This window comes from Manis pentadactyla, chromosome 5 (genome assembly GCF_030020395.1).
Source record: "Manis pentadactyla isolate mManPen7 chromosome 5, mManPen7.hap1, whole genome shotgun sequence".
In the NCBI taxonomy this organism is placed as follows: Eukaryota; Metazoa; Chordata; class Mammalia; order Pholidota; family Manidae; genus Manis; species Manis pentadactyla.
The window spans coordinates 148,363,898-148,390,526 of NC_080023.1; positions in this window are offsets into that span (position 1 = coordinate 148,363,898).

Sequence of the window (26,629 nt, forward strand, 5' to 3'; positions counted from 1 at the left end):
ACTTGTCTAAAATGAGCATTAAATTAAATATTCTGTAGTCCCTTGTTGCTCAAGTGTGGTCCTGGGACCAGCAGCATTAGCATTACCTGATATCTGCTTAGATATACTGGTTTGATATCTTGCTCTGGGTGATGGTTCCGTGAGTGTATACACATGTCAAAACTCATCAAGCTATACACTAAGATTTGTGCATTTCATTGTATGTCCCTCATTAAAAATTCATGAAAAAAAGAAATGCTGAAACAAAATAATGCAAAAAAAAAGAAATGCTGAAACCTAGCCGCACCCTAAATAAACCTCCTGAGTCAGTAACTTGTGCGCGCAGTAATATTGAAAAGCACTTTTGTAGGAAAACCAGTTCCAATTTTGTGCTCAAGGAGCTACCACTTTTTGCATTATGGCTTATGTTTTACTTATCAAAACTTTGGTCTCTGTAATAGGGAAGTGTTTTTTGTTCTTTACTACTCACTCTCTCCTGAGAGTCCAGGATTCCCAACTCCAGAATTACATCTAGTACCGTCTTTCTGACTCTTTCCCTCTTTCTGATCACTTGCCTATAAGAGAAAGCTAATATATTAAAGGTATATGGTGTTAGAGGTTGGTAAGAGCCTGAATGGTTACTTCTTCCAAGTAATTATGTACTTTCTGACAAGGGACCTGTGGAGACAATGACTAGCATATAGGAAGCACTTGAATGATAAGAATTTCAGACACCAGGATATATCGGTGGCAGGAGATAGTCTTCTGTGTCCATATTTCCTATTTATAAAGCCAATATGTTGTCATGTAATTGGTCTCAGTAGAAATTTCAACACAGATGTTTTTTAGCACCTGTGTATGAAGTAGGAAATGTCTGTAGTTAAGAGAAAACCTGGGCTTACCATGTCTTAGAGCTTAAAAGACTCCTAACTGTCAGTATCTCTGGTCTGACCTGAATGATATCAGGGGACTCAGTGACCAACCCCTAACTACTGCAGAATAGGCTGAAACCATTAAATTTGACTAATTTAATTTTGTTTTGCTCACTCACAAAACGAATGGAATCATAACTGAGCATGAAGTGTAGTTATAGACATACGGTTTAGTAAATGTTTATCTTCTTTATTGATGCAGAATTCAATTTAAGTTAGAGTTAAAATGCTGCTCATCAAAATAATTGGCATTGTAAAGTTTTATCAGAGAAATGTCATTGACAATGTATCCCCCTAGGAAAAAATTTCTGTTTCTTGGGTCTATCCTATTCCCTTAAAATGTTAAAGTTACAGTTTTGTTAGTGACAATTTTTTATATTAAATAAAGCAGTTCATAAAGACAAAGGTGTTCCAGCATTAGGCAGTTGGATCTAGCTAAAGTTATAAGGTTGGTAGAGTTGGTCTTTGGCAACACCTACCTTTTTTTAATTTCCAGCTTTATTAAACCATAATTGACAAACACTGACAATGCTTTTGATATCTCCCTTCTTTCTCTGTATTTCGTTTCCCACTAATCCTATAATCTACTACGTCACAGTAACTTTCACAAAAATGATAAAGGAGAGAGGCTTGGAATAAAGTAGACCTTTCCAAGTGCCTTCAAATAAGTATCCATTCAGAGAGTCATACCATCTGCTACAAAATACTACCAGAGAAGAATATATATTCAGAAACTTTTAAGTGCTTTGTGCAAGGTTATTTCACTTTCATTCTATGCACAAATTGGAAGAATAATCTCTCTCCCTCTCTGTATGTGTCTTTTACCTAGGCTATATGCTATTAGTGGACGTGCTGGACGTTACTGCCTCAAATCAATGGAATACTCTGACCCACACACTAACAAATGAACTCTGTGTGCTTCTATGTCCAAAAGGCATGGACGTGTGGGAGTTACAACATACAATGGATTCTTATTCGTTGGGGGTCATGACTACCCTACTTTGAATGAATGCACCAGGTTTCTAACCATATGGAAAGGTAAAACGTTTCTACTTACTTATGCATGTATTTATTTGTTATTTTTCTTGTTTTCAGAAATCAGAAAGATTTTTATTCTTCCAAATCAGTGTTAATCCTTTCAGGGGATTAGTCCTTTGTAAAATTGCACACTTACTCCTAGGCTCAAAATTCTTTGAAGAAATCCTCCTTAAGCGTTTCAGATCCATCATTAAGAAACATATTAAAAGAACATACTGTTTTGTTTGATAGTCAACTTTTAAAATAATAAGACAGAAGGGATGTAATAATAAAGAAATTTTATGCCCAGCTGTATCACTCAACCCATTCACCAGCTCAATTAAAAATAACTTTATTCTTTCAAAAATCAAATCGATCTTCAAAAGATGAAGACTTACCACCACAAAATATGCAGAAAGAATACCCAAAGAGAGGCATTATGTTCTGAACAATGACTCTATTGTGTTAAGTATTTCATTTGCCAAGGGTAACTTTTTTGAATGGAAACATTTATTGGCATGAATAAAGTGTGACATGTTTAAAATAAGTCAATCCTATGACTTTGTAGTTATGCCATTCATAGTCCTTTTCAAGACTCTAAAAATATGCAAATATAATAGTTAAATAATATTAACTAAGACCAAGTGAGAAATGTGCAGTCAGTAAGGTTATCAAAGTTCAGAAGACAGAGATCAGTGTGGGATGGTGTCTTCAAGGGAAATTCATGCAAGAGGTAAAATATGTAATTTGTATGCATACAAACAAATGGAGGGAATTTCATGTAGAGGAAAAAGCACAATCAAGACTGTGGAAATAAACGAGAAAGCTTTGTAGATAAAAGCAGAGATTTTAGGTTGAAATGTCATTTGGAACTTCAAGTAGGACAAACCTAGAGAGAGCCACACTGAAACAGTGTCAGCAAACTGTTGAACACACAAAGAGACAGTCTTGAAAACAGCACGAGAAAAACAATTTATGGCTTAGAAGAAGGGGTTGGTGCAGTATGAAGAAAACCAACTGAAAGGGCTTGGAGAAAAGCCAGTTCTTAAGAACACTAAGAGATTTTTCTTTTCCAATCATGAATTGCACCAATCAAGGGAAGTCTAAGTTCCAGTCCCAGAACTACTATTTACAAGTTATGTGAACTTGATCCTGTTACTTTACATCTCTAAACATCAGTTTCTTCATGTGAAAAATGGGAATAATTATACTATCAACCTCCTTGGGTACAATCTAATCAATGTTAGTATACTTAGTACATTTCCTGGCACCCACTAAGTACTCAAGAGAAGTTAGTTCACAATATTGTTTTTGTTTGTTCTATTTTTGTAAACAGTATTATTGTTACTACTATCGTTATTCCATGATTAGCATTTTGCTTCAAAAAACTTTGAGAAAATGGCTAGTGCTAAAGTATAATTTTCAGAAAGTTATGACTTTCATACAAATATAAAATTTACACGTGTCAAGGATTTTATGTGATTAATTAATGAAGCAAGCCCATAAGATGCTAAAACCAGTTCAGAGTCTTTGAAGAATAGGTATATAATTAAGGAATGCTGAAAAAAATTGTTAATAGATGCAAATGTAGTTAATATCCTATAGGGAATAAAATGTAATCTTTGAGTGTCATGATTCCTACATTGGGGGGAGATTAATTCTGTGTCACGCAAAATTCATTTGTAGTGTTATATACAAGAATAACAAGAAAACTCAGTTTTCTACAAGTTAAACTCTACATCTACAGAGTTGTAAAATAGCTTGGTCAATAGAAAGTCAATCAAAGGTGCATATTCTGTGGAATCATAATCCTCATTTCCATGTCTTAGACAAGTTTTCTTTTTTTAAAATTAAGGTATCATTGATACACAGTCTTCTGAAGGTTTCACATGAGCAACATTGTGGTTTCAACGTTCACCCATATCATCAAGGCCACCGTACACCCCATTGCAATCAGTGTTAGACAATTTTTCTGAGACTATTTTTTACTAAAACATTGTTGGCCTACTGCATACCTTGGGAGTCTCATCCAGTTATTTAAGATAATCATATAAATTAAAGGTTTCTAAATCTATCACATAAACTTATGTTGTTTGGCTCAGGGATTACTATTTCTAAAATGTTGATGAGAAAACTGAGGCAAAGCAGTGAAGCAAATTCTCCCTACTTATTCTAAGGGGAAGAAAAAGTCCAGGGCTGATTCCCTTTGCTGCAGTCTCCATTTTATTTCCACTAGAATACAGATACTTTCATCCAAAGTAAGGAGAGACATAAAAGGCAAAAAAAGAACAGAAAGGGACAGGTGTAATGCTATTTTAATTTGAAAGTGATATAGTGGCTAATTATTTTTAAATAACTGCTTCTGTGTGTCTTTACAGATGGTAACCATACTGCAAGTATTTTCCCCAAAAGATTCAACAATCCCAAAAACCCTTTTGTTAACCAAAGAGTATCCAGATAATATTAACAGCCAGATATTTTTTAGCATTATTATGCACATGTATAAAAGTCTTGGGTTTGGGTACAAGTCTTTAAGGAAATCCTGTGAGCTCTGGTTCACCATTCATACGTGTGTGTACTCTTGTTAGCTGAGTGAAGCATCAATTAATAGCAATTGTGTTGAAGATTCAGCTTAGCCAAAGCATACAGCTATGAGATTTTCTGGGGTTCTGAGTTTTACTGTAATATCAGAACTTGAGGTGATATGCTTTGTGACAGTCAGAAATATGTACTGGATATTGAGGTTATGTTAATTATTGCTGATTTTCAGATATCATTAAAAATATTCCTGGATGTGTGTGGCCACGTTCAAATGGAACGCTAGGATCTGATCATTTATAATACAATTAAAGAGATAAAAAAGAGAAATGAGAGGTGTTAGAATTATAAGAAAATTGGTAGAAGGTAGTACATGAAAATCTCTTTCATAAAATAAATCTTTTTCATTGGGTTTTTCAACTAGGCCAATATAAAATCAGAGAGCATCTCCATGTATAATTTTTTAGTTTTCTGTTAGTCCTTTTAGATTTTCATATTGCATATTTTTAAATAGGCTTCAAATTTTAGGAAATAATTCCTGGAGAAGATTTTAATTAATATTACTAATTGAACTAACTGCCTTTTATTTGCTTACAGAAGAGGCTTGGGGATAAGGAATTAACTTCAGACAAAAATAAATGGAAAATAATCCTAGGCTCCCGTGAAGATAAATAGGAACTCCCAGAGGGGAAAAAGATAGCATAAGACCAGGATACTGCATTAAATATAGCAAAAAGGCAATTATATTCAGATTTACTTAAAATGTGAGCTCTCGTACAAACAGGATTGTGTGTAACTTTTGCGAATAATGAATAAGATAATAGAAAAGCAAAAGCACTCCTATTCAGTACAATCCTATTCTCCTCCAATCAGTACACCAGGTAGGAGAGGGGGCATTTTCCATAGAATGTCAAGATGCTAATATGTGAGATTTGCTCATAGAGTATCTGAGTACCGACCGATCAAAGAAATGCACAGTATTTTGGAAAGGAAATGCAATTTTGATATGCTTTGAGTGGCCTCAGGTGGCAGAAGAGAATTTCATCATGTACTGATCCTTAACATTTAGTAGACTACATTTGATATTTATGAGGTCTTTTAAACTCCTTAGATAGATACACATTTTATTGATGTCTATATTTTTTTATTTTAACACTACTGGACTTCTCTCTGTTGTCTTCCTAAACCTCTTAAGGTATGATTCAAAAACTGATTTGTGGTCAACTGTGGCGCCTCTGAGTGTTCCTCGAGATGCTAGTGCTGTGTGTCTCCTTGGAGACAGGCTCTGTGTGGTTGGAGGATATGATGGGCATACTTATTTGAATACTGTTGGGTCATATGATGCACAGAAAGATGAATGGAGAGAGATACTCTCATTGGAAGTAATAAGATTGGTGTATTTCAGATTTTAATGAAATACTTCAAAATATATGTTTTGTATTAATTGTGTTACCTTCTTCTCTAGGGGCTGTCCAGATTCTCTTAGAAGATTTTGTACCGCATTCTTTATGTGTGCCACAGAAAATTAGTAGTTGATCTAGCTGATCATTGGCAGGATCCAATAGTACTTATATGGAAGACGGCAGAACATTCCTTTGACTTCATGGACTCATTCTCTTCACAGAAAAGTGAATATATTCAGTAATTTAAGAGCTTTACTTTCTGGCTGACTTTCTATGTATTATGATTTGTGAGTCAAAGAGCAATGTCCTCATCCACAAATGTCTGCTCTTCTTTTTGGCTGGTGCCCAAAAGTAAACAACAAAGTGAAGGATGAGTATTAATTAGCTGTAATTTTTCAAAGGAGAGAATTATCAGAAAGGTGAAACTTCTTCAATATCACCTGCTCCTCAAATTCGGGTCTGCATTATTCCAAAGATATGTACATTCTTTCCACCACACTGGACTGTGATCTGGCCTGTGTTTCCCCTTACTTTTATGCAAGATGAAGGTTGGACCAGAATAGCTAAGGGCTTTTTCAGCTCCAGCATACCATATTATGTTAAAGACAGCATTCCTTCAAACAGCATTTCTTTCCTTGTTTTTATTTTCTGTTTTAGGAAGCTCCTGTCAGCAGTGAAAGAGCAGGTGCGTGTGTGGTGATGATGAAGCTACCATGAAGCCATGTTTATCAAAGGGAAGGAAAGTGGATACTTTCAAGAAGTGGAGTAGGAAGAAGAGAAGAATGTTCTTTCCTTCAGTTAGTAGTCAAACATGAAAATTCTTGTGTCATTTTACTATGTAGTTATAATTGCTCTTGTTTGTGAAGCCAGAACAGGCTTTCAAGCACAAATCACATATAGCTGTTAAGTGTGTTAAGTGTATGAGTTGTCACACTTCATACTATAACTGGAAGTCCAATAGGCCAGGCTTAGCTTCGTTACTTTAAAATGTTAAAATATTTAAGGGAAACTGATTGTAGCCAAGGTATGAAATGTTATAAAAGCATTGGTAATTTTTAAGTTAAGAGTCAGAAGTGAAAAAACATTTTCTATTTTAAGAAAAAAAGGTATTCTAATATCTGGAAAATAACTGATATAAAAGAGAACATCTAAAGCTGACACTAGAAAGTCTCATTTTTAGTAAAATATCTTTCTCTTATTCAAACAATATCCCAAATTGCTAGATTGATAAGGAAGATTCAAGGACAGCAACCTAGCGGGTGACTCCACTGTCTCGCCCCGCCCCCACCTCCTCCACACAAACAACACTACAAGGACAGTAATTTACGAGGGGGCTCCCGTCCGCCTCGCCCCCCTCCTCAACACAAACAAACAAAAAAACCACTCCCTTGCTTTCTGGCTCTGCCGAGCACCACCGGTTCCCAAGCTTCACTCCCTAAACGCCCTCCCCCTTGCCTGCTCGCTTGCTGTGCACTAGGAATGTTACAGATAAGGAAGCAGAAAGATGTATGTTGCTCCCTCTGCCTTTGTTCGGGGCTCAGACTTTTTAGGAGATTACTCCCCTCTGAGCCCGCCGGTGTGAAATAAAGCCTCAACACTCCAAGACCTCCGAGTGCCGCTTGGTTTTTCCGTCGGTGATCCAGTCCAGGCTTTTTTTTACCAGTATTTTCTGTAACATTTGTACCTGGAATGGAACCATAAAGAGGTATGGTTTATCTGCAGGGCTACTGGTAACTGTCAGTTGAATGAACATAAACTTCAAAATACCAGCCTTTCTTTGATTTTTATTGGGATCACAGTTACGCTGTTAAGCATGAAATTGTGGGCACGATTTAAAATCTTTTTCAAATTTGAAAGGTATCAAAGTACTCATAACGTATCAGAAATATTTCTTGAAGAATCTCAAGCCTGAGAGTTTGGTTACGCTGACATGTCAATCCCATTAAGAAAATATACAACTTCCATCTTTTATAGCTTTTCTCATGTTTAATGAGATATAATCGACATGTAACATTAAATAATTTAAGGTGTACAATATGATGATTTGAAAGTGTATATATTGTAAGTGATTATAATAAGGTTAGTTAAAACGCCCATCACTTCACATAGTTACCGTCTTTCGTGTGTGTGGTAGGAACATACAAGATATACTCTCTCAGCAATTTTTAAGTGTCCAATACAGTATTGTTAAGTATAGTTACCATGCTGTACATTGGATCCCCAGAACTTACTCATCTTCTAACTGGTAGAAATTGTACCCTTTGACTATTTAGGCAAATATGGCAACTGTTGAATTTACAATAATGGAAGCTGTTTATATGTCCTTTCAACATCACACAACAGCAGAATTTAAATACTAACAACAAGCACATAGAGGCTTACAAATCAGTAGAAACTTAAAAATTTGATGGTTGGATGAACAACCTTAAATACTTTGATTGTTACAGTTCTTGCTTCCAGGCATCATTTTCCAACCACCCAGTTAAGATTAATATTAAGTTCTCCCACTCCGAATTCAGCCTGTTTTTTTTTTTTTAATACAATTGGTCCAGGGTGACATTACTCTTTGTTTAGTTAAAATAAATGATTCATCTCTGAATCTTCTTTGGGACTCTAAGTTACTCTACTATATGGATCATCAGGATAGCGTGATATGAATATCCTTAAAATCTCCTGCTACAAAATGAGCCTTTTTGCTTCTGTTTTGGAAAGGAACAATCCCTTGGCACCAACGACTGGAAAGCATTCAGGGTTCAGTTAACTCACTTAACCTAATCTTTACTCTGCTCAGGTAATGGTTTGATTTACACTGAAAAAATCAAACATCGAATGCCTAATTATCTTAAGATAACCTCACATATACTCCACCATGTATTGGAATGGGCATATTCTAAAGGAGGAATATGTTTTGGGAAGTTCTGGCCAGGAAATTTATTCTGTGAATGTTCCTCAGCCTAATTTTGTTAAGGATACAAAATTATCTTTAATCTTCTTACATAAGGAATGAACTCAGATTTTTATTTGACACCCTTTTTTTTAAAGTAAGCATTTATAACTACAAATTATCTTCTTAGCGCTGCTTTTGCTGTATCCAGTATGTTTTGGTATGCTGAATCTTCATTTTCAGTAACTCAAGATATTTTGTAATTACACCTGTGATTTCATCTTTGCCCTATTGATGGTTTAAGTGTGCCTTGTAATTTCCACGTATTTGGGGATTTTCTAATTTTCCTTCTATTAATTTCTGTTTTCATGCCATCGTTATCAGAAAAGATACTTTGCATCATTTAAATCTTTAATGTATTTAATTTTACAGTCTAAATATGATCTAATCTTGAGAACATCCCGCATGCACTTGAGAAAAATCTGTATTTTTCTATTATTTGGTGGATTGTTCTCTGTATTTCTGTCAGGTCAGTTCATCTATAGTGCAGCTGAAGGCCTCTGTTACCTTACTGAAGCCATGTCTGAGTGCTCTTCGGGTATATTGCATCGGGGCATCAATATTATTGTAGTTCCATGTAATGTTATTGTAGCTCCATCCAATTCTCCCTTCAATTCTGTCAGTATTTGTTTCACATATTTAGGAGATCTGGTGTTTGTTGCTTCTATCTTTGTAATTATTATATGTTATTGGTAAATAACCCTCTTATCAGTATAATCTCCTTTGTCTTTTGTAATAGTTTTTGACTTAGTCTATTTTGTTTGATGTAATATAGCTACTCCTGCTCTTTTTTGGTTGCTATTTACATGAAATATATTTCCCATCCTTGACTGTTCTTAAGCCAAAGTGAATTTATTTAGATAGCATAAAAGAATCTATTGAAAAGTCTTTTAAAAACATCTGTTCTGCCAATCCATGTCCTTTGAATGGGAAGCTTAATCCATTTATATTTAAGGTAATTACTGATAGGGAAGGACTTGAAATTGCCATTATTTTCTTTGATTTCTATATGTGTTATTATAATAACTTTTTGTCCCTCGTTTACTCAATCACTGCCTTTCTTGTTTCTTTGATTTTTTTGTAGTAAAATGGTCTGATTCTTTCCTCATTTCCATCTGTGGTGTTTTATAGGTGCCGCCTTTGTGGTTACCATGGAGATTACCTACAACACTGTAAAGTCATAACAATCTTGTAATAAGATACCCACTTAACTTCAGTCACATAGAAAAACTGTTATGCTCCTCCCTTTTTGTTACACACACCACAAATTACACTGTAATGTATTGCATCCTCGTAGACTTATAACTGTTATGGTTTTGACTTTCAAATACTGTAGAAGAATAAAAGGTAGACTTATGAACCAGCATTACAATAATACTGGTTTTTATATTTTTCATGCATCTTCCTTTATCTGAGGACATTGTATTATTTTTGTTTGGCTTAGAGCTACTGTCCAGCATCCTTTCATTTCAGCTTGAAGGACTCCCTTTAACATTTCTTGTTGGACAAATCTAGCGGTAATAAAGTGTCTCAGTATTTGTTTATCTGGAAATATCTTAAACTTATCCGCCACTTTTGAAGGACAGTTTTGCCAGATACAGAATTTTTTAGCTGATATATTTAAACTACTGAATGGAAAATATTTTATCATCCCAGTGCTTTGTGCCCTGCAAACTTTCTGCTGAGGGAACCACTGATTGATTATTCCTTATATTGATGAGTTGCTTCTTTTTTGCTGCTTTCAAGATATTCTGTCTTTTACTTTTGATGGTTTGATTACAATGTGTCTTATCTGAGTCTCTGGATTTATCTTACTTGGAGTCATTTAACTACTTGTATTGTAAATCTATATCTTTCCTCAACTTTGGGTATTTCTCTGTCATTATTTCTTCAAAGAACCTCTCTGATCCTTGTACTCTCTCTTCTCCTCCTGGGACTTCAGTTATGCATATATTGTTCTGTTTGGTGATGCCCCGTAAGTCTCCAAGGATATATTCATTGGTTTTCATTACTTTTTCTTTGCATGTCTCAGATTTGATAATTTCATATAATCTGTTCACAGATTCTTTCTTAAGCTGGTTCAAGTCTGTTGTTGAAGACTTCTGGTGAACTTTTCAATTCAGAATTATACTCTTAAGCTCCAGAATTTTTGTTTGGCCTTTTTTTTTATAATTTCTCTCTCTGTGTTGATATTCTTATTTTGTTTATATATTGTTTCCCTGGTTTCTTTTAGTTCTTTGGCTATGTTTATTCCTTTAGCTCTTTCAGGATATTTAAGACAGTTGTTTAAATTTTTTGTCTAAAAAGTCTGAAACCTGTGGTTCCTTAGAGTCACTTTCTGGATGTTTATTTTGCTCCTTCTTAGTGAGCCCTGTTTCCACGTTTCTTTGTCTGCCTGGTGATCTCTTGTTAAAACTGAGATTTTCAAAAACAGGCACCTTTCCTAATCTTTGCATAATGGCTTTGTGTGGGAGATGTCCTTCACTAATCAGCTCAACGTGAAGGTTTACAGACTTCTCAGGCCTTTTCTGAGTATGCAGTTTTTGTGGGCTTGCATGTGTGTTTTTGACCCCGTCTTTCATGAACATGGCTGTTTATACATGTCTTAATTTCTCTAAGTCTCACCCCTGCCTCCTGAGGCCTTAGATATTCTGTTTATTCCTGTCTTCATAATCTCTTACCCCTGGGTGTCTGTAGGTCTCCAGTCCCCCTGCAGCTTTCACGTGCTATGGTGTCTGCCACTCCCTTCTGTGGTTTCCAACCTCAGATCCAAACTATGCTGCCATTCTCATCCGAGTTCTGAATTAGGTAATTGTGAAATCAGATTCTTAGGTAACCTAGAAACAGGCGAGGATATTTCAAACAAGTTCAACTCTGTCCTTGTATCCTAAGGGGGAAATCAAAAAAATAAGTTGCATTCTTACAACTATGCCATTCTGTCCTGGGAAGGGGGTGGTACAAGAGCAATCATCAAGGCCATGAAGCTTCCTCCTGATTTGAAAGTGACTTTTTCTTGATTGAGCATTTGTTTGGTTGCTGCATTTCTTTGCCTCACTTCCAGAGCTCCCACAAAGCTATTTTAATCAGTCTGTAATTATTTACTTGATGTTTCCAGTGGGAAGAAGAGTCTGGAGCTCCTTAATCAACCACCATGCCGACATAACAAAAGCTACTGTTGTCTGCTTTTATTTATCTAGGAATGTTTGAGGCTCCTGTGTTTTTCAGAGGAGCAGTTTTTAAAACAGACATCAGTGTGGATTAATGGGATTAATACATAAATCAAGTAATATAGAAATCAAATGTACAAATACATACGACCTAATTATTTCTCCTACAACTCCTGATGCATGATCAATAACAGAATGAGTAAAGACGAAACAGTTCCTACAACTCGTGAGGGCCCTCACATGGTTTCAGTGTCCTTGAGGAGCATCACGCCCTAGGGCTGGACTCAAGGTCAGATAGTGATTGTGTGTTGATCTTGTGTTGAACCCACTTCTCAGAATTCTTTGGATGTTTGGGTTCATTTGCTCAATAAATATGAGGAGTGCCCTCTCGGCATTGCTCCTGTGCTGTTACGCCTTGAGTCCCCTGACTGGCCCTTTCAGGTCTTCGATATCTCATCGCGTCTCCTCCCTTATCTGCGGGTCAGAGGCAGGGGGTACCGACAAGTGGCGCCTGAACAGGGACCCTTGAAACTCAGAGCAGGGTAGCTCTGAAGATCATTGATCTGGTAAGACACCCGGGAAAGCGTACATAGGGACAGGGTCGAGACGTCAGGGACACTATAATGGGCCAACATGAAACTAAAGCACATACACCAGAGGATTACCTAAAATTACTCCGTGCCCTCCGAAAAACCTCATGAGTGAAAACTTCTAAAAAAGACTTTGCTCAACTTTGTAAGATAAATTTTAGCCAAAATAAGCAGGCAAAGAGAGGCAACAAAGGGCCAGGTAAGTGCAGTTCCCTGGGGAGGTTTCCCAGTATACAGAAATGGAGGCTGGGGAAGTCGTGCCCAGCAGGGCAGGCCTCAAGTTTTTAAAGAAGGAAGGGGGAGGGAGAGCAAAGGTATACAGTGGCGTGAGGACTGGCTCGCCTAGGGTACGTGGGGGTCTCTAATTGGCTTTTATCCAGGTACTGGACTGTTACCACTATTCTTCTACCCTAGGGAGCGCTCTAGTTAGGAATGTTATCTGATCAGTCTCTGGAATGTTGTCAGACGAACCTGTTGGTCTCTTCGCCTTGTTTGGTGAGGCCTGAGCTTGTCCAGCAGGTGCCTCCAGTCTTACAAACTTCACAGATACATTAAAAAATATTATTACTGCATGCCACCACAAGGAACCTTCAGACAAGCTGATTGGAGTAATGTATTAAGAGATTTCAAAGAGGCTCAGACAGGGGAGCATTATCCCTGTACCTGTTTGGGTAGATCAATGGCCCCTCAATAAGGAAAACCTGGCAGCCTTACACACATAAGTTCAAGAACAGCTTCAGCTAGATAGATTAGAATTTTCCACAAGCCCGTGGTATTCCCCTGTATTGGTTATAAAAAAGAAGTCCAGAGAATGGAGACTCTTACATTACTTAAGATAAATTAATGCAGTCCTTAAACCTATGGGTCCTTTACACCAAGGCCTCCCATCTCCAGCTATGATTCCGAAAGACTGGGACATGGTTATCATTGATCTTAAAGACTGTGTTTTGTTTTTGTTTTTTTTGCAATTCCTTTAGCTGTGGCAGATAGAGAAAAGTTTGCTTTTACTGTACCCTCCTTAAATTTACAGGCTCCTTCAGAAGGATTGCAATAGAAAGCACTTCCTCAAGGAATGTTAAACAGCCCTACAATTTGTCAAAATTATGTGCACAGGGCTCTCTTGTCCCCTCCTGGCGTGAACCAGGAGCTGTCTGTCCTCTCACTGTATCCTTAAATAAAAGCCCCCCTTAGCTCTCCTACCTTGACTGCTAAGTTCATTAATCAGCTCTGCAAACAAGAACCCCGGCATCATCTTTGGGGGCTCATCTGGGATAACGTCGGAGGTATCGGCATCTGAGCCTGCCTTTTCTCTCGCTGTCCTTACAGAAGGGAGCTGTCTACAGCACACAGCATCGGGCGCTCATCAGCCACTTACGTGGGACTAGCCCGGCTGCCATTCTCAAAGTCTCGAGTGACAGGTTCCCCTGCATCTCCCTCAGTGGGTCCCCCTACTCCCTTGGGAGCCGGGAAAGTCATCTGGGTGGAGGCCAGGATTCCCCTTCAGAGGCATCTCCCTGGATGCGAGGGACTGAGAAAGGCCGTGGGCAGCTGTGAGAGTCTAGGCTGAGGCTACACTTCAGCGGCTTCTCAAAGGCCCACGTGCCTGGAGTCAGACCCCGACAGCCCGACTGGGTATCCATGAGGAGTGTCTCTCTTTCTGTCTCTCTGACTTCCAGCCTGCTTCTTCAGGCTGCCCTGGCCTCTGAGTGAGGCAGGGGGCGTCCCTAACGCTCTCCTAACTTCATCAGTTTCACAGAACCTGATGCCCACCACTGCAAGGTAAGAGATGGCTCTTATTCCTGACTAAATGCTGTTGTCTTTACCTCATCAAATGTGTCTGAGCACCCGTTAGCCACTTAAAAGATGATTAGCATGGGCCACCAGTTTTAAGTCGCTGATTAGAAAGGCTTGGCCCCTGAGAGAAGTATACAATTTTATAAATTTATGCAGCTGAATTAATTTTAATGCAAGGAAATTAAATAGTCAAAAATCCCATAGAATTCAATATGGAACTAGTTTTCTAAATTCTTTTGGTAAAAATCTATTCTTATTGGGTTCCTTATTATCCCCAAAGTTGGGAGATTTTTAAACTAGACTCCCTGAAATGGAAGAAATTTACTTCTGCAATACAGCCTCGCTTTAAATAACTGGTGCTAGAATTGTACTTGCATTTCATTTCCAGCCCCCTGGACACACACAGTCCCAATCAGTGCAGAGCCTTCATTGGCCCTTTTAATCTGGGGCCATCTAAACCTTAACCCAGTTATGTAAACTACTCATCCTTAGAGTGTATTCTTGAAAACTGAGATACTTTTAATCAAGTAAACTAAAAAGAAAGAAGGCAATTGAATATTAGTACCTCAAATCTTTGTATCAGTTTATATGTCTGTGTATGTGTTATTTTATGAAAAGTGTTGCCAACTGCAGTCATTACATCTCAATCTGTATGTTTGTGTGTCTAAGTGTGTAAATGAAATATATTTTTCTACCTCCGGATGGTATTAATAAAAATTGATTTAAAGACAAGTGCTTATAAAAATTGGGCATTCTAAAACTTCAAGAAAATTCTAATAAAAGATACTAAGCATTAATGCTGATTTAAGTTAAACTGAAATGGACATGTTCTTATGGTTATCAGCTGCCTAAGTTTACCTAAAGTCATCGAAGTTGATGTTATCTGTTAAATATTTCAAGAAAAAATGCTTAAAGAGAGGCTTGAGTTTGTCTATTGTTTGGTAAAAGTTTTGTGAGCATACTTGTTAGGAATAAGGAAGCTAAATAAGTATAGCAAGTAAACATCTTAATAATAGTGTGTTAATGTATTACAGTATGTTACAGTGTATATACCTACAAACAGCCTGAGAATCTTTGAAGTAACCTAAAACCTTAAAGTTTTGCTAAGATAAGTAGACATACTTGGTGCTTAGTGAGAGATTGTGCTGTAAAGCTCATAGTTACAGAAATTATAAAATATGTTCATAAATTTGTTAATCTGAAGAATGCTAGTGCAATGGTTTATAATAGCCCACTTCTCAGTGTTCAATGAAAATTAAAGTTCCTAATGGTTTTAAGGTCTAATTAAAGCTACTTAAAGTAATAAAGAAAACATCTCTACTTGCTCAAAAAGATGTGTGTTTTAATAAGATAAGGTATAAGGAATGGAAATTCGTTTTGTTGAGGTTAAAAGAAGGTAACTGTTCTAAAGTACAGCTGTTTATTTAAAGGGGAAGAACTCAGAATTTTAAAAAACCTGTAGAAACTTTGTGGAAGAATTAATGTGGTCATGCTATGTAAAATTAAAGCAAATGAGTCTCGATATCAGGTACACAGCAAATTAGAATTTTGTTTTCAGATAAAAGGACAAAGTTTTCCTAAACTGTTAGTCTGCTCTTAATGTTGAAAAATTGCAAAAAGTTTTCTAATTGTTTTATCAAAACAGTTTCTCATGCTCAAAGTCTCAATGAATTGTCTGAGTATTTAAGAAAATGAGATCTTAATATTAACGGACTAAAAGGTAAACTTTGCTAACAACGGTGTAGACTTCTGTATCTGCTTTTGAGGTATTTTGTTGTCATTCTAGTTAAGTGGCTAAGTATTGCTTCATGGCAACCTATAATCTTACTTAAGCAAATGCCAAAGAAACTTTGTTCTGACAACTTTCCAAAATCAAATTTGAAAAGGTGCTTTTGACCTCTAGTTAACTCTGATATTTTCCGGAGGGCCCCTGGAACATATCAGAGGAATTTTTTCTCCTCGTCGGTGAAAATATTTGGCTAATTTGGCTTATTTATCTGATATATATTTATCTGGAAAGCACTGTCAAAGGGAACAATGCTAAGCTTTGTTGCTGAATGTTTTATGTTACAGAAATATCTAAATTTTCTTATGTCAACTGTCTTATAGTAATCTCTCATCAGGTCTTTAACCATTGTCATTTGTAAGTCTTTTGACATTTATAGTCACTGTTTTATTACTCCTAAACTAGTAAAGAACTAGATTTCAGCAGAACAGGTATTGGTTACATAAGATTAAGTAAACTAAGGGAAATGATTTTGTGGCTTTTGGTTTCAAATGTTGCTTATAAAGTGTTTTAAGCTTTTCCTCTTAAGCTGACTCACAACAGTTCCATAAATGACAGTACCTTTATAAGCAGAATTGTAACATTTATCTTTCTCTCTATCTTACCCCTCCAGAATTTAAAAACATTCAGTATTTTTATATTTTATGGCAGTATGTTTATTTGCATAAGTTCAGTAAGAATCTTCTTTCCTTATGACAGGACCAATTAAAAATACTGGTTATGTTACCAAGGCTTTGACTGGAATGTCATACCTGAGAGACACGTGCATAAACTCAGATATGAACAGTTTTAAGAAACTAAGGTTGACTTTATAAAGCCAACAAAGCCCCTTGAAAGAACTGGCCTGGTACCTTGCTTACAGGGTTCCCAGCAGCCTTACCAGGTGAGTAAGGAAGGTCACTTCCTGGCAGGTGCAGGAGCCTCACAGTGTCTTGGGGACATCAAGAAGAGAGGAATTCATCCAATCTGCAGGTACTGCAGGCTAAACCTGATGGAAAATCTGGCTTGGCTTTCTGGCCTCGAGAGGCCTTTAAAAGTCCAATCTGAAATTCCTTATAAAAAGTTCCAGCAAAGCACATTTAAAAGATCCTATGTAATCAATTGCTCTTCTTGCTGCACTTATGCAAACAGTCAAGCCAAGTGTTAATTATTTTCTTAATCTAGTTACTTCTAATAAAAATGAGGGTGATTTTAGAGAAAAAAATCTAACAGTAAGCAGCAGGTTAATTTGGCTGTATGATGACAAATATACCATTGTTAATCATAATGATTTTGGTCTGAATTAACTGATGAAGAATTAGTGGTGAAGCAGCAGGCTTGAAATAAGTATACATACTTTGGAAATGGTATCTTGAAATTTAGAATGTAGGCCTTTGAGAGGTGATCAGGTCATGATGTTAGATCCCTTGTAAATGGGATTAATGCCCTTGTAAAAGAGACGCCAGAGAGCACAGCAAGAATGTGGCCGTCTGTGAACTAGGTATTCTCCTGAGACAGCAAATCTTGGACTTCCCAGATTTGCTGAGAAATTCTCTTGTTTATAAGCCAGCCACTCTGTGGTATTCTGTTATAGCAGCTTGAAATAACTAAAACTCCCCATATTCTTCATTGTCACCACAATAGTAAGCCAAGTGATTCAAAGCCCTAGGTTTTCCTACTTTATATTTCTTCTTATTTCACAATAGTTCCCTTAGTCCATCTACGGCTGACATTGTGTCTTTTTGTTTTCAAGAACAGTATTTAATATGGGACCCCTTTTCGAACAAAACATGAAGTCCAGTTGGAGGAGTGATTCTTTGTATTTCATGTAGGAAATCTAGAACATTCTTCAAAGAGGGTTTCCCTCTTGCCCAGAAGTAATCCTTTATGGTTTTTCCTCTAATCATTTAAAAATGTATAAGAAGGTTAGAGGAAAGTCAATTATTCATACAATGAATTACAGGAATGTCTATGGGTGCCAGAATATGGGAGATAACGACTTTACCTGATAAAACTAAATCCTTGAAGGAATGAAGAGGGTATTATTTCATAACTTCTGAACAACTTCCTGGTATCTCCTGTGGCTCTCAAAGCTGTCTACTCTTTCCATACAATGTCAAAAGTTGGAAGCAAAAGCCTTATGCATACTCTTACAGACATGTAATGCATTGAATAATACATTGTGATCTTGAAGGATACTCCAACTTGGCCAACCAAGTAGGAAAACAGGACTTCTCTCTATTCATCCTAAGGTCGTGATTATCAAAGAGGGCTGTCTAAGCCCTGGTTCCTCAGTGGCCAAATGCTCCACGTGCATCAGGTGAGCTTGCTGTTGATGTGGAGGTCTCCCTTCAACAGCAATAAACATAGAAGGTGCCAAGTGCATGCAGAAGACAGTGCTGTGTGAGGTCACAGCAAAAGCTCTGCACTTCAGGTGAGAACAGGGAAAGTGGCACACCAGAGGAAAATGACACCTCTGCAAACTGCTTCTGAGGTTTTATCTTTTGTTTTTACCAACACGAATCATTGTTTCCCTTACTCCTCACTTAAAATTTCCTGGAAGATCTACTAGAATTTTTCAGTCAGAGAAAGCATCTGTATTTCTAGTAGGTGTGGGCACATTCATAAGAAAACTGAGTTTCCTTGCAGCTTTGAATCTTACTGAATTCTTAAGTGCATAAAAGCTTTTGTTAGCTACTTCTGCATCTATAGTTCCTGGAGATTGCATTCTCAGGGCAGTGAGCTACAGTGAACTATCTGAATCATTGCAGACAGTGGAAAGGATGTTGAAAAGACCTAAAACAGGACCAGCTGATAGAGGAGGACTGGGTGTCTACTTAGAGTGGGTGGTCAGAGAAGTTATCTTTGAGAAGACATGTAAGCAAGACATGAATGACAAGATGGAGCCATCCAGGTGAAGGTCAGGGGAAGAGCATTCCAGGAAGAGGAAAAAACTGTAGAAAGGTCTTGAGTGGAGCAGTAGCTATTCAGACAGTGTGGCTAGAGAGGGCTAAGCAAGGAGGAGAGGGGTTTGAGCTTAGAGAGACAACGGGGACCGAGTCACTGTAAGCCATGGTAAGGCATTTCGATTTTTTTTTTTTGTAGATAATTATTTTTTATTGAAGGGTAGTTGACACGGTATTTCGATTTTTAAATTCCAAGTGCCATGGGAAGTAACTGGGGGGTTGTAAATGCTCCTTTTTTATGCCCTCCAATCAATTCCTTTAGAGCAATAGAACAGAGTTTTGTTTTTAAATATACATTAGCTGTTGGAAGAACAAAGTTGGTAAGAATGGATGCTGTTCCTGTACTGAGATCACCCCTCCAAGTGTGGCACTCATCACACAAGTCACAATAGGCAAGTAGGGGGATTCTCAGGATGGAGGCATGAGTAGGGTGGCAGAAATCTCCTCCCAAAGCCATACATATTTTGAAAATACAGCAAATGCAACTATTGCTAAACTATTTATCAGAAGATACAGTACACCAGCCAGGCCACAACTACATCTCCGAGAATTCAACAAGTGACGAAAAGAGGAAGATACAAAGCCGTGACCCGCAGGGACCCGAGCACTCCTCCCACCCCAGCTCACCGGCGGGAGGAAAAGAATCAGAGTGGGGAGAGCGTGGAAGCACAGGACTGCTAAATAACCAGACCTAGTAATCTGCACCGGGAGCACAGACACACATTGCATGGTGAACTGGATATTAGAGGAACAGAAAAGCAAAATACAAGACTAAGACTGTGAACAGGTTCCCACAGCTGGCTGTCCTGGGACAAAAGAATCGTGGGCACTCTTAAAGTCTTAAAGAGACAAGGGTTTAACAGGTGGACAAAATCGTCATGGTACACTCAGCCCAGCAGGCTGGGAATTTAAGGAACTTCTGGCGCCCTAACCTCCTGGGTGACAACGCAGCTCCGAAGCACCTCATGGTGATCAGCAGCCTGCCATTCATCCACCCCTGCTTTTATTCAAAATAGTACTGGAGGTCCTAGCCATGGCAATCAAAGAAAACAAAGAAATAAAAGGCATCCAGATTGGCAAGGAAGAAGCCAAAGTGTCACCCTTTAAAAAACCCTAACAAATCCACTCAAAAACTACTAGAACTAATATCTGAATTCAGCAAAGGTGCAGGATACAAAATTAATAGGCAGAAATCTGTTGCATTTCTATACACTCACGATGAACTAGCAGAAAAAGAAATCAGGAAAATGATTCCATTCACAACTGCAGGAAAAAGAATGAAATACCTAAGAATATACCTAACTAAGGAAGTGAAAGACCTATACCATGAAAACTACAAGACACTCTTAAGAGAAATTAAAGAGGACACTAATAAATGGAAATTCATCCCATGCTCTTAGGGAAGAACAATGAATACTGTCAAAATGGCAATCCTGCCTAAAGCAATCTACAGATTCAATGCTATCCCTATCAAATTACCAACAGAATTCTTCAATGAGCTGAAACAAATAGTTCTAAAATTCATATGGACACACAAAAGAGCCCAAATACCCAAAACATTCCTGAGAAGAAAGAAAAAAGCAGGGGGCGGGGTCTCACTCCCCAACTTCAAGCTCTACCAGAAAACCACAGTAATCAAGACAATTTGGTACTGGCACAAGAACAGACCCATAGACCAGTGGAACAGAATAGAAAGTCCAGGTATTAACCCAAGCATATATGATCAATAAATATATGATAAAGGAGCCATGGATATACAATGGGGAAATGACAGCCTCTTCAACCACTGATGTTGGCAAAACTGGACAGCTACATGTAAGAGAATGAAACTGGATTACTGTTCCATCCCATACACAAAAGTAATCTCAAAATGGATCAAAGACTTGGATGTAAGTCATGAAACCATAAAACTCTTAGAGAAAAACATAGGCAAAAATCTCTTGGACATAAACATGAGCAGCCACTTCATGAACATATCTCCCTGGGAAAGTGAAACAAAAGCAAAACTGAACAAGTGGGACTGTATCAAACTAAAAAGCTTCTGTACAGAAAAGGACACCATCAGGAGAACAAAAAGGCATCCTACAGTATGGGAAAATACATTCATAAATGACATATCCAATAAGGGGTTGACATCCAAAATGTATAAAGAGCTCACGCACCTTAACAAACAAAAAGCAAATAATCCGATTAAAAAATGGGCAGAGGAGCTGAACAGACACTTCTCCAAAGAAGAAATTCTGATGGCCAATATGCACATGAAAAGATGCTCCACATCACTAATCATCAGAGAAGTGCAAATGAAAACCACAATGAGAAATCACCTCACACCGGTCAGGAGGGCCACCATCCAAAAGACAAACAACAACAAATGTTGGTGAGGATGCCGAGAAAGGGGATCTCTCCTACACTGCTGGTGGGAATGTAAATTAGTTCAACCATTGTGGAAAGCAGTAAGGAGGTTCCTCTAATAACTAAATATAGAAATATCATTTGACTCAAAATTCCACTCCTGGGAATTTTCCCTAGGAATGTAAGAGCCTAGTTTGAAAAAGATACATGCACCCCTATGTTTATCACAGCACTATTCAAAATAACCGATCTACAATTATATGAGCAACATTATGGTTACTAGAGTGCAGAGATCATCAAGTTCCCCCCACATACCCCATTACAGTCACTGTCCATAAGCCTAGTAAGATGCTATAGAATCACTACTTGACTTCTCTGTACTATACTGACTACCCCGTGGGACCACCCCCACATTATGTGAGCTAATCATAATGCCCCCTTTCCACCCTTCTCCCTCCCTTCCCATCCAGACTTCCTAGTCCTTTAACCTTTGGTAAATTGGTGATGGGGGGAGTCTCCTAAACATAATCCATGTTACCCATGTAATTGAAGACTAATGATAATAAATAAATAAATAAAAAGTAAGTAAGTAAATACATACATACATACATACATACAGAACTAAATAAGAGAATACAGCAGCCCAGTTTACAAAAGACATGTGCACCCCTATGTTTATCACAGCACTATTCAATAGCCAAGCTAAGTGTCCACCAGAAGATGAACAGTGCAATATTATTCAGCCATTCCAAAAAAACAAATCCTACCATTTACAACAACATGGATGGATCTAGAGGGTATTATGCTCAGAGAAATAAGCCAGGCAGAGAAAGACAAATATCAAATGATTTCACTAACCTCTAGAGAAAGAGAACCAAGAGAAACTGAATGAGAAAAATAGCACCAGATTCACAGAACCCAAGAATGGACTAACTGTTAATAAAGGGAAAGGGACTGGGGTGGTTAGTTGGGAATGGAGGGCTAAGGGGAGAGGGAAAGAAAGCGTGCATTATGATTAGCATGTATAATGTGGGAGGGGGTCACAGGGACAGCTGTACAACACAGAGAAGACAAGTAGGGTTCTACAGTATCTTACTATGCTCATGGACAGAGACTGTAATGGGGAATCTGGGGGCATCTTCATGATGGGGGAGTCTAGTAAACATAATGTTACTCATGTAACTGTATATTAATGACAGAAAGATAGATAGACAGAAAGATATTTAGACAGATAATGAATGAATGAATGAATACATATGTACATACATACATAAAGAATGCAGCAACCCAGTTTAGAAAAGACACGTGCACCCCTATGTTTATCACAGCACTATCCACAATAACCAATCTACAATTAAATGAGCAACATTATGGTTACTAGACTCCCCAGATCAAGTCCCCCCAACATACCCCATTACAGTCACTGTCCATCAGCCTAGTAAGATGGCATAGAATCACTACTTGACTTCTTTGTACTATACTGACTTCTCCGTGGGACACCCCACACACACATTATGTGAGCTAATCATAATGCCCCCTTTCCACCCTTCTCCCTCCGTTCCCAACCAGACTTCCTAGTCCCTTACCCTTTGGTAAATTGGTGATGGGGAGAGTCTACTAAACATAATGTTACCCATGTAATTGTAGATTAATGATAGATAGATAGATCGATTAAATAGATGATAGATAGATAGTTAGATAGATAAAACAAACAAACAAATAAGAGAATACAGCAGCCCAGTTTTAAAAAGACATGTGCACCCCTATGTTTGTCACAGCACTATTCACAATAGCCAAGCTAAGTGTCCATCAGAAGATGAACAGTGCAATATTATTCAGCCATTTGAAAAAAAAAAAAACAAATCCTACCATTTACAACAACATGGGTGGAGCTAGAGGGTATTTTGCTCAGAGAAATAAGCCAGGCGGAGAAAGACAAGTACCAAATGATTTCACTAATCTCTGGAGAAGGAGAACCAAGAGAAACTGAGTGAGCAAAACAGCACCAGATTCACAGAACCCAAGAATGGAGTAACAGTTACCAAAGGGAAAGGGACTGAGGAGGATGGGTGGGAAGGGAGGGATAAGGGCGGGGGAAAAAGAAAGGGGGCCTTACGATTAGCATGTGTAATGTGGAGGGGGGGGGGCCAGGGAGGGCTGTGCACCACAGAGAAGACAAGTAGTGATTCTACAGTATCTTACTACGCTGATGGACAGTAACTATAGTGGGGTTTGTGGGGGGGACTTGGTGAAGGGGGGAGCCTAGTAAACATAATGTTCTTCATGTAATTGTAGATGAATGATACCAAAATAAAAATAAAAAATAAAATAAGCCAGACACTAACGGACAAATATGGTATGATTCCACTTACATGAAATATCTAGAATAGGTCAACTCAGAGAAACAGAAAGTAGATTAGAAAGTACCAAGGGCTGAGAGGAGTGGAAAGGGAGAGTTAGGGCTTAATGGGTGCAGCATTTCTGCTTGGAGTGATGAAAAATTTTTTAAATAGATGGTGATAATTACACAACAATGTAAATGTACTCCATGCTCCTGAGTCAAACATTCAAAAGTGGTTAAATGGCAAATTTTATATTGTATGTGTTTGAACACAATTTAAAAAATCGTAAAACCTGAATAAAAAATATGAGACAATTTAAGAAATGTGAACACTAGCAGGATATTTGATGCTGAGTTACTGTTGACTTTTTAAGGTGTGATGATGTTATTGTGACTACGGTGTTTTTTAAAAAAAGACCCTTGTCTCTCAGCAATATAGACGGTAAAATTACAGATGAAATGATAGGATCACTGGCATTCACTTCAAAATGATCCAGTGGGTGTATAGACGAAACAAGACTGGCCATGTGTTGGCAGTTCTGGAAGCTGGATGGTGGGCACCGGGCAGGGGAAATAGTATTCTCTCTCTTCTTGTGTTTAAAATGTTCCATAATAAAGAGTAAAAACAACCCCCCCCCAGGCAGTATATTGTTACAACTGAGCTAGAAATAAAATATTTTTCTTTACAAACCCCCCAAAAAAAGTTAAAATTGCAGGCGCGCCGCTTGAGCGGTGGGCGCGGGCGGGGCCGAGGGCACCCCGGGGCGGAGCCAGGCGGCGGCGAGGGGCAGGCGCCGGGCGCGGGGAGCTGTCAGCGGCCGCTGCGCAGGGCCGCCCCGCTGGCTGTACCCTTCCGCCGCGCGAAGGCCTTGAGGGAACTTCGGCGGCGGCGGGCGGGGGTCGAGGTGGTTCGCCGCTTCCTGGGGAGGGAGGAGCGTTCGTCCGGGCGAGGCCGGGCAGGAGGCCTACCCTCGAGCGCCTCCTGAGCTCGCACCCGCACCCGCTGGTCCCCGGCCCGGGGGTTCCCCGAGGTTGCTCCGGAGGCGGGCCCCCGCGGCGGCGGCGGCTCGGTGGCCAAGCGGCCTCAGGGTACGTTGGGCGGGAGGGAGCGAGCGAGCGCGACCCCGCCGAGGGCCGGCAGGGCCGCGCGCAGGCGCCGTGGGAAAATGACCGCGGGATCACCGAGGCGCGCTGCCTGATGGGGGAGACCGGGGAAGCCCTGCGGACCGACCGGGAGAGCACGGCAGCTTGCAGGGACCGGCGGGCCTCCCGCCAGGAGATCACGCAGCTGCAACTCTCGCCTCTCCGATCTTTTTCTTTTTTCCTGGGTCTCATCGTTATCTAGTCTGGAATACGCGGGTTTTTTTTTTCAGTATCATTAATCACCAATTATATGAGCAACATTGTAGTTACTAGACTCCCCAGATCATCAAATCAAACCCCACCACATGCCCCAATACAGTCACTGTCCATCAGCCTAGTAAGCTGCTATAGAATCACTACTTGACTTCTCTGTACTATACTGACTACCCCGTGGGACCCCTCCCACATTATGTGAGCTAATCATAATGCCCCCTTTCCACCCTTCTCAACCCCCTTCCCAACCAGCCTTCCTACTCCCTTACCCTTTGGTAAATTGGTGACGGGGGGAGTCTACTAAACATAATGTTACACATGTAATTGTAGATTAATCATAAATAAATAAATAAATAAATGCACATGGGCCAATGATGGCTGGCTCTCCTGGCACCTTGAAGACATGGCCTGGAAGCTGGAATAATCCGCATTCCGGCATAACATCAGGGTGGCCGGCCAAGGTCACAGTATTATATCCTGAACGGCCAGAAGGTAGGAGCATCTTACCAGGGAGTTTTGTTTTATTTTTTTTGGCCTGGGCTTGCATGTCAAGTAGCACTATGTATAGACCCTTCAGTAACCCCCATGGGTATAAAAGTAGAAGTATGGTACACTAATCCTTGAAGGGACCGCCTGCCTGTGGCAGTCCTGTCACAGATCCACTCTCAATCATTCATCCTACCTGAAGAACAAGATTAGCCTTTATTGGTGGCTTTAAAACGTGCCTTATCGCCCCTAAAGATTTTATGCATTGGGAACTTCCTCTGGCTTGAGGTTTATTACAGCTTTTGTTGTTAGGAACCTATTCTGGCTTGAGGATTTTTCTCTTTTGTTAAGTGTATCAAAATCTTGACCTATCTTAATTCTTATTATCACTAAGTTGCTATTGTCTTCTCTTGCTATTGCCACGTGTGTTTGCTCCAGTTTTTTTGTACAAAGACCATTGCAGAAGATTTAAATAGTGTGGATTATAAAGTGATAATACTGGAGGTAGGGAGTGTGGGGAAGATGGGGTTATATGTCCAGGATCCCCACTGAACTTCAACCAGTTTGTGATGTAACTGGCCTGTTGATAGGCTATGGCTTCAACAGAGAAACTCAGAGAGGAAACCCTGAGCTCAGTGTACATGTTAACACCTATGGATGCCACCCCTATACAACTGCGAGAACAAACCAAGGAAGAATCACTGAAGCAGAGGTTCAGTCACCAGAGTAACTCCTTGCTTCCACTTCCAACTTCACGGAACCTGGGAGAGTCCATTGATTGGATGTGGCCATGAACTTTTGACACACGGACTAAATGGCTTGCTCAACTGACACCATGGTGACATCGCCTTGAAGCTTGCTTCGTGTATTCCTGTCATAATAGGTGTGTGGGCACCTTGTGGGTCAGGTAGGATGCATGCATGAGAGTGGGTCTGTGATAAGACTGTAGCAGGCTACGGCTTCAACAGAGAAACTCAGAGAGGAAACCCTGAGCTCAGT